This window comes from Arachis hypogaea, chromosome 13 (genome assembly GCF_003086295.3).
Source record: "Arachis hypogaea cultivar Tifrunner chromosome 13, arahy.Tifrunner.gnm2.J5K5, whole genome shotgun sequence".
NCBI lineage: Eukaryota > Viridiplantae > Streptophyta > Magnoliopsida > Fabales > Fabaceae > Arachis > Arachis hypogaea.
The window spans coordinates 21591738-21605313 of NC_092048.1; the positions used below are offsets into that span (position 1 = coordinate 21591738).

Below are 13576 nucleotides of genomic sequence, written 5' to 3' on the forward strand. Positions count from 1 at the left end.
CAAATCGTATCTCTCTTACAAAATTATAATATTAATAGCGAGGGAAGAATAATAATAACTGAACTAATACATCCATATCGTATAAGTTACACTCAACAACTATTCATAAGCTTCTTCGTCCATTTCCTGAAAAGAGAAGTCTGTAGGGGGTGAGAACCTAACCACATGGTCTCAACACAGATTTTTAGAATTTGTTATAAGAAGATATTTAGTAGGAAAACTGTTTTTCAAACTTAGTGATTAAGTATCCAGAAATCCCAAAACTCAGTTTTTCCTATAAAAGAAAATTAAAAGTTTCCTAACAGTATGAATGACCAATCTGTTCTAAACATAGGTTCATTAAGTCTATGCTGAACCAGCTTGATTTTTCATACTTTACTAAATCTCAATCGGAAGCCAATCACACCATCAACCAACACTATCATCAATTCAACACCAAAACTTAATCTCAAAGTACCACACCAGAACAAACACAGGCAAAACAGACAAGAAAAACACAGGTATAGATAGTAGTTATAGCAAGTAGCTCATATAGCAGTTAAAGATAGTTAAGCAGATAGGCAAACCAAAACAAATTCAAAACTAAACAAAGCAAACAAATGCATATGATGAATGCCTATTCTACGACTGATGATATCATCTGTCAGTTATATAGCCAACCCGACACGTCCTGGTAGCTAACCATGGACTGAAACACCCATGCAGAGCAAGTGGGTTTGAGCTACAATCCCCTTGCTACTACCCACTTAATCCAGAACCAGTGGAATAACCACTACTGTGACTACTACCCAGGCGGGTGTTTAAAAGCTCAACCTGGAGCAAGTGGAATAATCCATTACTGCTGCTACTATTCAGGCATCACAATCACTTACCTGGAGCAAATACAAATCTCATTTTCACATTCATTCTCATTGTCATTCAATTATTCAAAAATCATACTCAAAAATCAATCTTCATTCTCATACTCATTCTCATCATACCACTTATTACTTTCTTCAATAATTCAAATTCAAAATATAACTCATTCGTCAATCTAACATGTAATGTCCTGGGAAAGCCGAAGGCAATCCTAGAACTTCCAACAGATATATCAAAGCTTATAAATAGGCTAAATCATAAATGGCAATTGACTAAAAATCTTCAGTCTAACTAATACTTCCCTTTCCAAATCCTTCAGACCTCCCAACCACCAGCAGTAATATAATATGGCAAACACAATTATATCAGACAAGGAGATATACAAATAGGAAACAGATACGGCATTTAAACAATTAGCAAGTAATATGCAGTCAACTAGGCAATTTCAAACAATTCACATAATATGCACATGATATATGCCTGTCCTAATGGCTGATGAGTCTCATCTGTCGGTTATAAAGCCAAACCGACAAGTCCTGGTAGCTAACCATTGGACTGTCCCTCTGTCGTGCATCCCCAACTCGAGTTATTCACAACATAAATCATAATTCATATCCAACACCCTCACTGGTGTATATTCACGGGGGCGAGCTCATCCGGAACTTTCACAGTGTCCGGCCACACTTACGACATAGGGTCAGCAGAGTATCGAGTCTCCACCTGAGCACATGGTGGCTAGCCATTGCTTTTTTCCAGGGAAACTCGTATCTCAGATAGTGGAAGTGCAACATTCACATTTCATTCAATACGCATATATGCAATCATACTCAGCCATAATTCAATAATGGCTCAGCCATAATTTGGCAATAACTCAGCCATCTGGTGCATAATTCAATCCATAACCAGCAAATTCATTAACAGTTACAGCCCTTCGGCTCATGGCATATAAAGCACTTCCACCACCATCCTCCGTATCTCATACAATTCTCTTTGATCATCATTGATCATTAATTCTCCCCTTCTTTCATTGACAAGTTACCATATTTTCCTAGACCTTCCCATTGCTAGGCATATTATAAAGTTTTAAGACATAAGGGGTGAGATCGGAGGCTTAGAAGTTTGGAATTTGGCTTTGAAAACTCAAAAATCAACTTTGGGATGAAAATGGGGTCACGCCTGGAAAGCCAACAAGTCATAGTGACGCGTATGCATCACCCACGCGCACGCGTGGGTGGGAGAACAGCCAAGTGATGCCTGCGCGTCAGCCACACGTATGCGTGGCTGCGGTTTGTGCCCCACGCACAAAACCAGTGCAGTTTCTCGCACAACTCTCTGGAATTTGGCTGGGCAATTGATTCAGCTCATCGACGCGTACGCGTAGGCCAGGCGCACGCGTGGGTAGTGAATATTTGAAAACGACGTGTGCGCGTCGGCCACGCTTACGCGTGGGAGTGCGTTCTGCCAAAAATTTTACTAAGTTAAAAAGCTGCATAATTCACAGTTTCAAACCCCGATCTTCCGACGGGCAGAAGTTCTCCGTTTCAAATCATTTTTCATCCGTTCTTCAAACGGCATAAACATCCCGGATCCAATTTTATTTCTAAATAAGTTTGGCACAAATCGGGGATCCGAAGTCCATGTTATGCTCCGTCAAAGTATGCCCAAAAATCACATTTTCATACAAAACCACAAAGTGCCATTTTCAAAACAAACCAATTTCAACCCTTTTCAAAATCAACCAAAATATGCCAAAAATCAACCTCAAGCCTCCTCAACTCATATATTAACATTTTTATCAAAAATCACAAATCACCATCCCACCATTTTAACCAATCTCAATCTAATAACTCAATTTCAAACACATTATCACATCATACATCCTTCCTCATACCAATTTCCAACAACACTATTTCCAATCAACTATCATTACATACAATTAATACCATTCTCACCATCAATATGGTTTCACCCACAATTCAACCTCAGTCAATCATTAAACATATTTTAACACATGCATACCTCTCATGCATCATACCATCATAATACCAATTTTCATTAATCACATACATAACCACACAATTTCTTTCAACCATTCAACAACATCAACCATTCAAATCCTATCTTAGGGCCTCTAGCCTAAGTTTCACACCACATTACATTTTAGATACAGAAAATCGAGAACATACCTTAGTCGCTTTTCCGCTTAACCCGGAATACCTCCAAATCACTTTTCACAAGCTCTCAAAATTTCAACACCTCCAAGAACATATTTTTAGCACACAAGAGCCCTTTTCCAAGCTTTCCAAAACTTTAATCAAGCTCCAACACACATATATATACTTCCTAAACCACAATACCACATTCAAACACAACAACTCAATACCCAAACATCATGAACCAACAATTTCCATTAGGGTTAAGAATCTTACCACACCCAAGGATCAAGGAGATAAGATTAAGCCTCTCCTTCAAGCTAGTTGGATCCTATAACATCAAAAAGTCCAAAATCTCCACACTTTTTCTCCAAAAATTTGAATTTAAGGCTGAGAAAACTAGACTAAAATCGTGGCTTACCTCAAAAATAAAGTAGTGAGTTTTTTAGAGCTCGTCGCGGTGAACGCGTGGCCGCAAATGGTGCGGCAATCGGAGCTCTAGATCAAAAGTTATGGTGGGTTGAAGATCAAGTGAGAGTTAGAACTTTGAGAGAGTGTTCTTCCCCTCCCTTACTCCATTTCAGCGTGTTTGAGGGTTTAGAGAGGAGAGAGAGTGCTGTTTTTAGGGTTTTAGGTTTAGTTTAGTTGGGTCAAGAGCCCAATATGGGTCCGGTTGGTTCGGTTTGGTCCGTTCGATCTAATCTTGGACCGATTTCTATAAAATTGGTATCAAAATTCTCGTTTCAATCTCCTCTATCATATTAAGCCATAAAAATCACATTTTTAGCTTTTTAGAATAAATTCTCGTTGATGGACTAATTAGTCATTAATTAACCGGATTTTACAGCGATGAAGATGAGCGTCGACGAAGAGGAATGCGGCGTTGTGGATGAGCGCCGAGGAGGAAGGTGGCGTCGAGGATGAGTGCCGATGAGGATGGTGGCACAGATGAATGGCGGAGGATGACGAACCACAGACGGCATGCGCTTGTGGGTTTTTTATGTGCGGCGAATGTGACTTCTCTGCTTCTTTCAGGGTTTTGTATGGTATTAGTTAATAATTAGATAGTTTAAGGTTTATTTTAGAATTTTAAAATTAAAATTTTGAATTTTAATTAATTTGATTTTTAGACGTATATTTAAATTGTAATATATTAATAATTAAATATATATTAAATCTAAAATAGAAATTTAAAATTTAAATTTTAAATTCTAGTTTTATTTAATTTGTATTTTGAATGTATATTTAATTTTAAAAAAATACTAAATTTATTCATAATTTTTAGATGTGTTTATTTTATTTTTTTTAATTATTGTAATAAAAAATTAAATATTATACCATTTTTAAAGAATACCTAATTGAATTATTTGGCTTTATCCCATAAACAGTCATAACCCTCAATTCAAACTTAAAATGCATCATAAACAGTAAAATAAATTAGCTACCAAATTTTGGATGACAATAGGACTTATTGCTTAGGAAACTTTCAGTTGTAGATTCAACTCATCTCCATTTCTGTATGATTCAGAACAATTCCTTGTCAGTCTCTTAGCTTTCATCCTCTTGTACTTTTAAATTTCTTTTTTGTCTGTGGTAGAAATGCTTCAATTTGATAGAAAGAACATGGATTCTTCAATTTCCTCCTTATTGTAAGGTTCTAGCACTGCTTCGCTTTCTATCAACAGAAAATAACACAAAAATTCATTCATTTCATTTCAAGGCCAAATCATTCCAACTAAAAATCTTGGATTACGAGTATTATAATACAAAAGAGAGGTCGCCAGTATATATTATATAAACAATAACAATAATGAATGTATCAGTTAAATATGATTAAAGCGTTAAAATGAGTTAAATTCATTTTTTTTATCCGTTTAAATAAGTAGAGTTAAATGGCTCAATTTACGTATTAAACAGATGGCCCACATTATCCAACTCAATTGAAAAAAATCCGACTCCACAGAAATCAGATTTAGAGAATTATTAAGCTGTGAGTCTATTGATATGCATAATTCATCTAAAAGAATACGACCCAAAAAATGGCTCGACCGAACACAAATCATAAACAACACAAAACTCTCAGTCACTCATTCGCTCAAAATTCAAAATTGAGAAAAAGAGAAGGTAAAGCACTCTAGAGCAGTTCTTATATCCCTTTATTTTTCGTTCTAATTTTTTTATAGCATTTGATGAGCTTAGTATTCTAATAACTAAGATAGCTTTTTTTTAACAAAATATAAAAATTTTATTTTGTATAAGAATGTGCAAACTCTTATTTATGCTGGTAATTTGATCCATGGGTTCATATTACATTGGTTTAGTTTTTTTATTTTTATTTGTTCTTATTTTATGGAGGTTAAATTTGAGTGTAAAAATGAGAATGACAAAGAAAATTATGAAAATAAAGAATTAAAGCGGATTTAATTTAACATAAGTTTTTTATATTTTATTAGTATTATCGAATTATTTCAAACCTTTTCATTCTTAAATTTTTTTTACCATTAAGTCACTAAATTTTGTTTGATAATTTATTCTTCTTGCAATTACAGGTGTTGGATTAATTTGGTGGAATAGATAAAAGATTTTAGAATTACATTGTTTGTTGTTTTTATAATATAGGGTAAAGTACTAAATTGGTACCCTAGGTTTGGGCGTAATTCTGTTTTGTTCCTTAAGGTTTAAAATGTTCTATTTAAATTCAAAAAAGTTTCATTTAGCATCAAATTAGTCCCACAATGAGGTCAAAATTAAATAATTAACAAAATGTCCTACATAACATAAGTACAAGAACAAAATCGATAATCTGGAGAACAAGTACAAGCTCCAGAGGCATAAAATCAACCATTGATACATCAATACATTTATTTATTATTTTTTTATAATATAAATAAAATATTTTCTATAAAACTAAAGAAAATGATAAATAAATGTATTGATGCATCAATGGTTGATTTTGTGCCTCTGGAGCTTGTACTTGTTCTTCAGATTATCGATTTTGTTCTTGAACTGTTGTTATGTAGGACATTTTGTTAATTATTTAATTTTGACCTCACTGTGGGACTAAATTGATGCTAAATGAAACTTTTTTGGATTCAAATAGAATACTTTAAATCTTAAAGACCAAAACAGAATTACGCTCAAACCTAGGGGACCAATTTAGTACTTTACCCTATAATATATTTGCATGTCTTGGAATCTATTACATACTTCCTTTTTCTTTTTGTGTGGCTTGTGATGTTGTTATGTAGGTTTCTAATACTTTGCTAAACCTATGAGGGGAATCAAATGTGAGACGGGTTCAAAAACTAATGCCTAAGTGTGTTTATTGGAATTTTAATTTTTTTAGCCAAACATGATAATTTTTTTTCTTAAAAATGGACAACAGTCTTTCTCCTTAAAGTTGGACTTTTTTAAAAAAAATTAAAATAAAAAAATAAATAATAAATAAATGAATTATTCCATTTAACTTGTTAAGTTGACCATAAACAATCTAATTTATAAAATCTTATCCATAAACAAAACATAATGAATTCGATTATATAACTCACAAATTTAAATAATTTATATCTAAATAGGACAGATTGACTCTCTGGCCCCTAAGTATAATATGTTTTCACTCTCATAAAAAAATGTGAAATACATAACAAGTAAGAAGACACTTTTATAATTTTGTGTGTAAAAGAAGTGAAATTTTATCTCAAAATTATTAATCTTATCCATTTTATCAATTATCTTTTTTTTTACAAAGTTAATTTTTTTATTCTTAATTTAAAGCAAAAAAATTAGCTAAAAAGGTAATATATTGGACCACTTTGTGTTTTACAGTAATGAATTAATTATTTGTAACTATATAAGTACTTACACAAAACAAGAGAATAAATAAAGGCCATTAATCAAGATAACAAACATATATACGGTTTTAAAAAAAAAAAACAACTTTATAAAAGGAGAAGAAGAAAATAATAAAAAAAACATACACATACATAAAAAAAAAAAGAAAAAGCTACAATATGTATGAAAACTCTAGGAAAATGATATTCGTAATCCACTTTTGGAATCTACACTTTTATTAAAAAAAAACAATCATTTTCCATTTTTAATTCTGATGTTTTATTTTTAGAATTTTATAAAAAAAAGTAAAAAAAATGAAACATTATATTTTATTTATATTTACTATCTTCATATTTTCATTCACACAACTCAAAAAACAAAAAATATTACAACTGAAACATAAAATGAAAACATACAAACCAAACACCTCCTCTCTTTTGTTTTTTGTCTAAGTCTTGTTCTATGGGACAGGGTAGGACTTGTCATGACACATACACTTATAAGCCAATGGACATGGCTCAGCTTCTTTAATGCGTGCACAAGAGGTCACCATCACCAACCGGCATGGCGAGCATGATCCACAGGCATGAGAGCAATCTGGCAATTTAGATCCTGCCAAAACCATTGTTTTTGGTATTGCTATTCCTTTTTAGGAATCAGTAAAACTCTTGGTCATCATCAAAGTTTTTGAAAGAATAATGCCTCAATGATTGAGCATTTGATTACTGGTATTCTATTTCGAAACTACTCAAATTTTATAAAAAAAAAATGATTATCTGTATAGTATATAAATCAATAAATAATCGATAATAAGTTGATTAATTGCTTTTTGGCTAAAGATTGAAATGTTGAAGGAAAAATTCTCAACACAAGTATGAGAATAGAACAATCAGGCAGCAGTAAAACTCACAAAATACTCTACTGCAAACAACTAAAACTCACGTAAATACATCCAAAACTCAGTGAAAAATATAAATACTTCTAAAATACAGAAATTGCACATGCAAAAATAATTTAACATTGTAATATATATGAAAATCTCTTCAGGCCATTTTATTCGATTTTTAATTTAAAAAAAAAAAGAAATTTATATAGAATAATAAGAAGAGTAATGGTGTCAGAGAATGCGCAAAGAAAAACTCTATGAACAGGGACCCATCCAAACCATAGGTACGTTTTCGGCGTGGATGAACGGCGACAAGGAGGAGGAAGGCGGCGATGAAGATGAGCGTTGACGAAGAGGAATGCGGCGTTGTGGATGATCACCGAGGAGGAGGAAGGCGGCGTCGAGGATGAGTGCCGAGGAGGAAGGTGGCGCGGATGAATGACAGCGGAGGATGACGAACCACGGACAGCATGCGCTTTTGGGTTTTCGATGTGGGGCGAATGTGACTTTTTGGCTTCTATCAGAATTTTGTATGGTATTAATTAATAATTAGATAGTTTAAGGTTTATTTTAAAATTTTAAAACTAAAATTTTGAATTTTAATTAATTTGATTTTTGGATGTATGTTTAAATTGTAATATATTAATAATTGAATATATATTAAATTTTAAATAGAAATTTAAAATTTAAATTTTAGTTTTATTTAATTTATATTTTGAATGTATATTTAATTTTAAAAAGACACTAAATCTATTTATAATTTTTAAATGTATTTGTTTTATTTTTTTTTAATTATTATAATAAAAAATTAAATATTGTACAATTTTTAAAGGATACCTAATTGAATTGTCTGGCTTTATCCCATAAATCGGCATAACCCTCAATTCAAACTTAGGAATTTCATATTCCCATCTTAAAATTTCTGGGAATGTTCTATAATTCTCCCAACCACACACACCTTTAGTGTTTATGATGCATTTTTATGTGTGATTCAAAGTTGAAAAAAAATTCTAAGATAACTTTTATTCCTTGGAATTGAATTCCCATCTCCCCCGTTATCTCTCATTCCATTGGAATGTAAATAATGAAATAAAAAGACTAAATTATCCCTATTATTTAATACTAAGCTTCACCTTCTTCTTCATTTTTCTCTGGAGAATGAAACCCTAGCAGAGCAATTTTTTTCCCACCGGAGCCGGCACCGACACTGCCGTTACTCTAAACAGAAGATTCGTCTCCTTCTCTTCTCCGATTCATGTTCGCACTGCTTTTCTCTGTGAATTTTTTTCGAATCTCATATTAAGGTTTGAGTTTTTTCCTAAAACAGTGGAGGCTTCACCAACGCCACCGCCATCGGAGCTACGCCGGCGCCACCGTTACCCTAAACGGAAGACTGTTTTCCTTCTCTTCTTCGAGTTCATGTTCGCATTGCTTCTCTCTGCGATTCTCTTTGAATCTCTCATTAAGGTTTGGGTTCTTTTTATGCTTTCTACATCATATTACACTAATTTCCTATAATAGACTGCTAATTTGATTAGTTATTTTTTATTTTGCTTGATTTCTTATACGCTTTCTGTGATTGTGTTGCATGCAAACATGTTTGATGATTTGCTTCAATAAAGAGTTTAAGTTTGTGACATATTTTTACATGCTTAATTTGGCTTGAATCTGACAAAAACATATTTTTACATGCTTAATTTGCCTCAATAAAGAGTTTAAGCTTATGGTTTCTTTTCTTGAATTTGACAAAAACATATTTTTACATGCTTAATTTGGCTTGAATGACTGCTCAATCTTTCTCATCTCCCCTTTGTTTGCTGCTCTGCTACCTCCTCTGTTTAAGTCTTCACTTCTTTTCTCATTTAGAATCTTCTTATATAACTTGCAAAGCATTTACTTTCATTTCTTATCTTGTTGCATATTAAGGATCTTGTTCGATTTTATGTTGGTTGAAATGAAGTAGTTGTAGCTTAGGAACTTATGATATTAGCATAATAGTAGTAGTAGTAAAGTTCCTAATTGCTACTTTGTTTTCATTTATGTCCAAAATCAATCTCTTTAAAAACATGCTAATTTTTGTTCCTTTTTTCTGCCTTCTTTTATTATTATCTTTAATTCTCTGCCAATCTGTTGTTGAAATGCAATACAACAATAAATTTAGATTTCAAGGGATTTTTCAGTTTTTCATTTCAAGTCTAAATTTAAACCTGGCATATTAGAGTAGAATTATTATTCAAAGAGTAGAAATTATTCTTATTTATTAATTTGATTGTTAAAAAACTAAAACAATTCCTGCATTGCATACTCATTTGGCTTGATCTTGTCATCTATGACTTGCTCCATTTCCTCCATCAGGTGATGGAGTTTCATTATCCTTCTTCTCTTCTCTAAGTAATTGGCAAAGCACCTCTTCATATGGTACTTACTCTGCCTCAATGCATCCTGCATGTTCTCCGTTATGGAATTCGTGCGCTTCAACTTCGGTGCTGAAGAAGAAGTAGCAGCCATTTATGAGAAAGTTCCTGATCACAAAACAATAGCTCGTCTTCAGGTTCGTGTCAGCTCTTTGTTATTTGCTTTTCATTTAACACTAAAACTATACTCTACTTGTTGACTATTTGGTATTTATGTTAAACAAAGTAGAGGGTAGATTCAAGATTCACATGTACATAACTGATAAAGAAAAAAAAAATGGGGGCAGGGAAGGAAAATTACATGTGACAAAAAGAGAGACACTTAAGAAATAATTAAATCATTGATAAGAGAGTTGAAAGAGAAGGATGTGTGAATTGAAAAAGGGGTGCATGAGACAGACTACTCTGCTGTTTATATTATGAATACGAAAGGCCACCTTAACATTAACATTGACATAGATAGAAAGATAGATATATAGAATTATAGATAGATATATGAAGTGAAATGAAGAAAGGACAAAAGGGGATGTGTGTCTTTGATTGCATTGTGAACTAAACTTGATGGCCATAATTTTAGAACCGTACAGTTACAAAAGTTGGAGAATTAGCAGTGCAAAAGACCTGAGAGCTCTATGCTGTATTATATATATATATTTTTTATTTCAGGAATTTGGCTAATTATGCTGTTATGGCCACAATTGGCTTTTACCTCCATTAATATGCAGACATTGTTTATACTAAAAAATTAGTAACTGAAAGGTAGGTTGTGTTGGAAATAAATTTTATGACTACGATTTAATTTTTTTTTATGTTATTTTATATGGTTAATTGTTTAAATTTTTTCAGGCTGTTTTCTTCAACACACGTTATCTGACAAATTGATTTCACATCTTTGAAACCAAATTCAGTAGTTGGCAGATGCAAAGGATATATTGGAAGGCATTCAAGATGTAAAAGGTGTTAGTTTTCCTATATTAACTCCAAACCTCAAAGTAAGATATATATGCTTTAAAAATTATTATTGCCAATCAGCCATTTGACTGGTTTAAACTCTGTTTATTTTATTTGTCAAATAACTTGCTAAATTCTGTGGTTTGAATTCTGTTTATTTCTTTTGCTGAACTTTGCGATTTGAATTCTGTTTATTTTATTTTTTAGCATACCATTCATGATGGAGGAGATGTTCCGGTCTATGAGTGATATCAGACTATCAAATATGGAAGTGGATCCACCACCAATCTTCAGTCAAAGGTCTGATTTCCAATTCTTGCTGCAAGACATTGAAAGTGATTCTCAGTAACCTAGCAAAACTTTAGTGTTCATACACAGTTATACTTTCTGATTTTTATTGATTTGATTTGAGTTTGATGTGAGGAGTGTAAATTGAGTGAAGAGGTGAGGGATTCTAATTATTTTTTTGTATCTATTCTTTTTCATTTATTTTCTGGAAGTTTCCTATTTTTTATTCTTCTAGGGCTTCTTTTCAAGAAGAAGGAAGACCACGGTGAAATTTGATATTGTTATACAGTATAACTTTTGAAAGGAATGAAATGAAGGAAGGCTGAATTTTTGTTATGTATATTTGATTTGATATTGTTTTTAATACATATGTGTTTAGAAAGGTAGAGATTTGTTTTGTATAAGTTCAATTATGAATTATGAGACAAATTATGGATTACGTGATTTTTTTTAATTTAGATAAGTATTTGTGCTAATTTTAGTTGTAATATTTGTTATTAGGGATATTTTAGTAAATTTAATTGTGATAATGTTAATTTTAATTAAAGGTATTGTTATTAGGGGTATTTTAATAAATTAAAAAAAATTAGAATCGATAATAATTTTAATTAAACATATTTGTTATCAGGGGTATTTTAGTAAATTTAATTGTGAAAAAATAATAATATTCGATTAGTTTTATATTTAAATTTAAAAAAAATTAAAAAAATTCAATATTAGGGATATTTTTGAAAATAAAAATAAATATTTTTATCTAAAAATGATTATATTGAATTTATTTTGAAATATATTTATAAATAAATTTTTTCATGTATTTATTAAGTTTAATCATGAACCTTTTAATTTAAATGAGTAAGGATAATTTTGACATATTAAATATATTTAATATTAGAGATATTTTAAAACATTTAAAAAAATTAAAACCAGTAATAATTTTAATTAAACATATTTGATATTAAGAATATTTTAATAAATTTTTAAAAATATTTGATATTAAGGATATTTTAGTAAATTTAAAAAAAATTAGAATCAATAATAATTTTAATTAAAGATAATTGATATTAGGAGTATTTTAGTAAATTTAAAAAAATTTAGAATCAATAATAATTTAATTAAAGATATTTGTTATTAGGGATATTTTAGTAAATTTAAAAAAAAATAGAATCAATAATAATTTTAATTAAAGATATTTGATATTAGGAGTATTTTAGTAAATTTAAAAATAAAATAAAAATAATATTTTATTATATTTATATTTATTTAAAAAATTAGAGTCTAAAAAATTTAATTAAAAATCTTTTATTTTATTATATTTATATTTTATTATATATATTTACTAAATTTAATCATTAATATTCTAATTAAAAATTATAAGGGCATTTTGGACAAAGTATTCACAATTTCCAAATATATTAAATATAAATCAAACAAAAACTAAAACATTCTTAGGCATATTATTATTATTTCATAGATTTTATTTTTACAAACCAAACATAGGAATACTATATACTTGGTAATATTATTTCAAGAAATTATATTTCTAGTAATGATATTTCTAGGCATACAAATTAATCATTGAACCACACACACCCTAAAATAAATCAGCTACCAAAATTTGGATGACAATAAGACTTATTACTTAGGAAACTTTCAGTTGTAGTAGGTTCAACTCATCTACATTTCTGTATGATTCAGAACAATTCCTTGTCAGTTTCAAATTTCATCCTCTTATACTTTCAAGTCTCAGATTTCATCCTCTTATACTTTCAAATTTTTTTCCTGTCTATTGTAGAAATGCTTCAATTTGATAGAAAGAACATGGATTCTCCTATTTTCTTTTTATTGTAAGGTTCTAGCACTGTTTCGCTTTCTATCAACAGAGAATAACACAAAAATTCATTCATTTCGTTTCAAGGCCAAATTATTCTAACTAAGAATCTTGAATTACGAGTATTATAATACAAAAGAGAGGTCACCAGTATATAACTATATATTATATAAACAATAACAATAGTGAATTTATCAGTTAAATATGATTAAGTGTTAAAATGAATTAAATTCATTTTTTTATCCGTTTAAATAAGTAGAGTTAAACGGCCAATTTACGTATTAAACAGATAGCTCACATTATCCAACTCAATTGAAAAAAAATCGTAGATTTAGAGAATTATTAAGCTGTGAGTTTATTGATATGC

The 13576-nt window shown here is 30.6% G+C and overlaps 1 long non-coding RNA gene across 2 annotated transcripts; it reads left to right on the forward strand.

Moving 5' to 3' along the window:
• The first annotated feature begins 8632 nt into the window (after window positions 1-8632).
• LOC112737637 (uncharacterized) lies at window positions 8633-11582 on the forward strand. Of its 2 annotated transcripts, XR_003169040.3 has the most exons (5): window positions 8633-9195; window positions 10084-10279; window positions 10809-10901; window positions 10989-11134; window positions 11301-11582. It is a non-coding gene; the product is annotated as an uncharacterized lncRNA (long non-coding RNA). The 2 variants fall into 2 exon arrangements; XR_003169039.3 differs by lacking the exon at window positions 10809-10901.
• Window positions 11583-13576: the final 1994 nt, after the last annotated feature.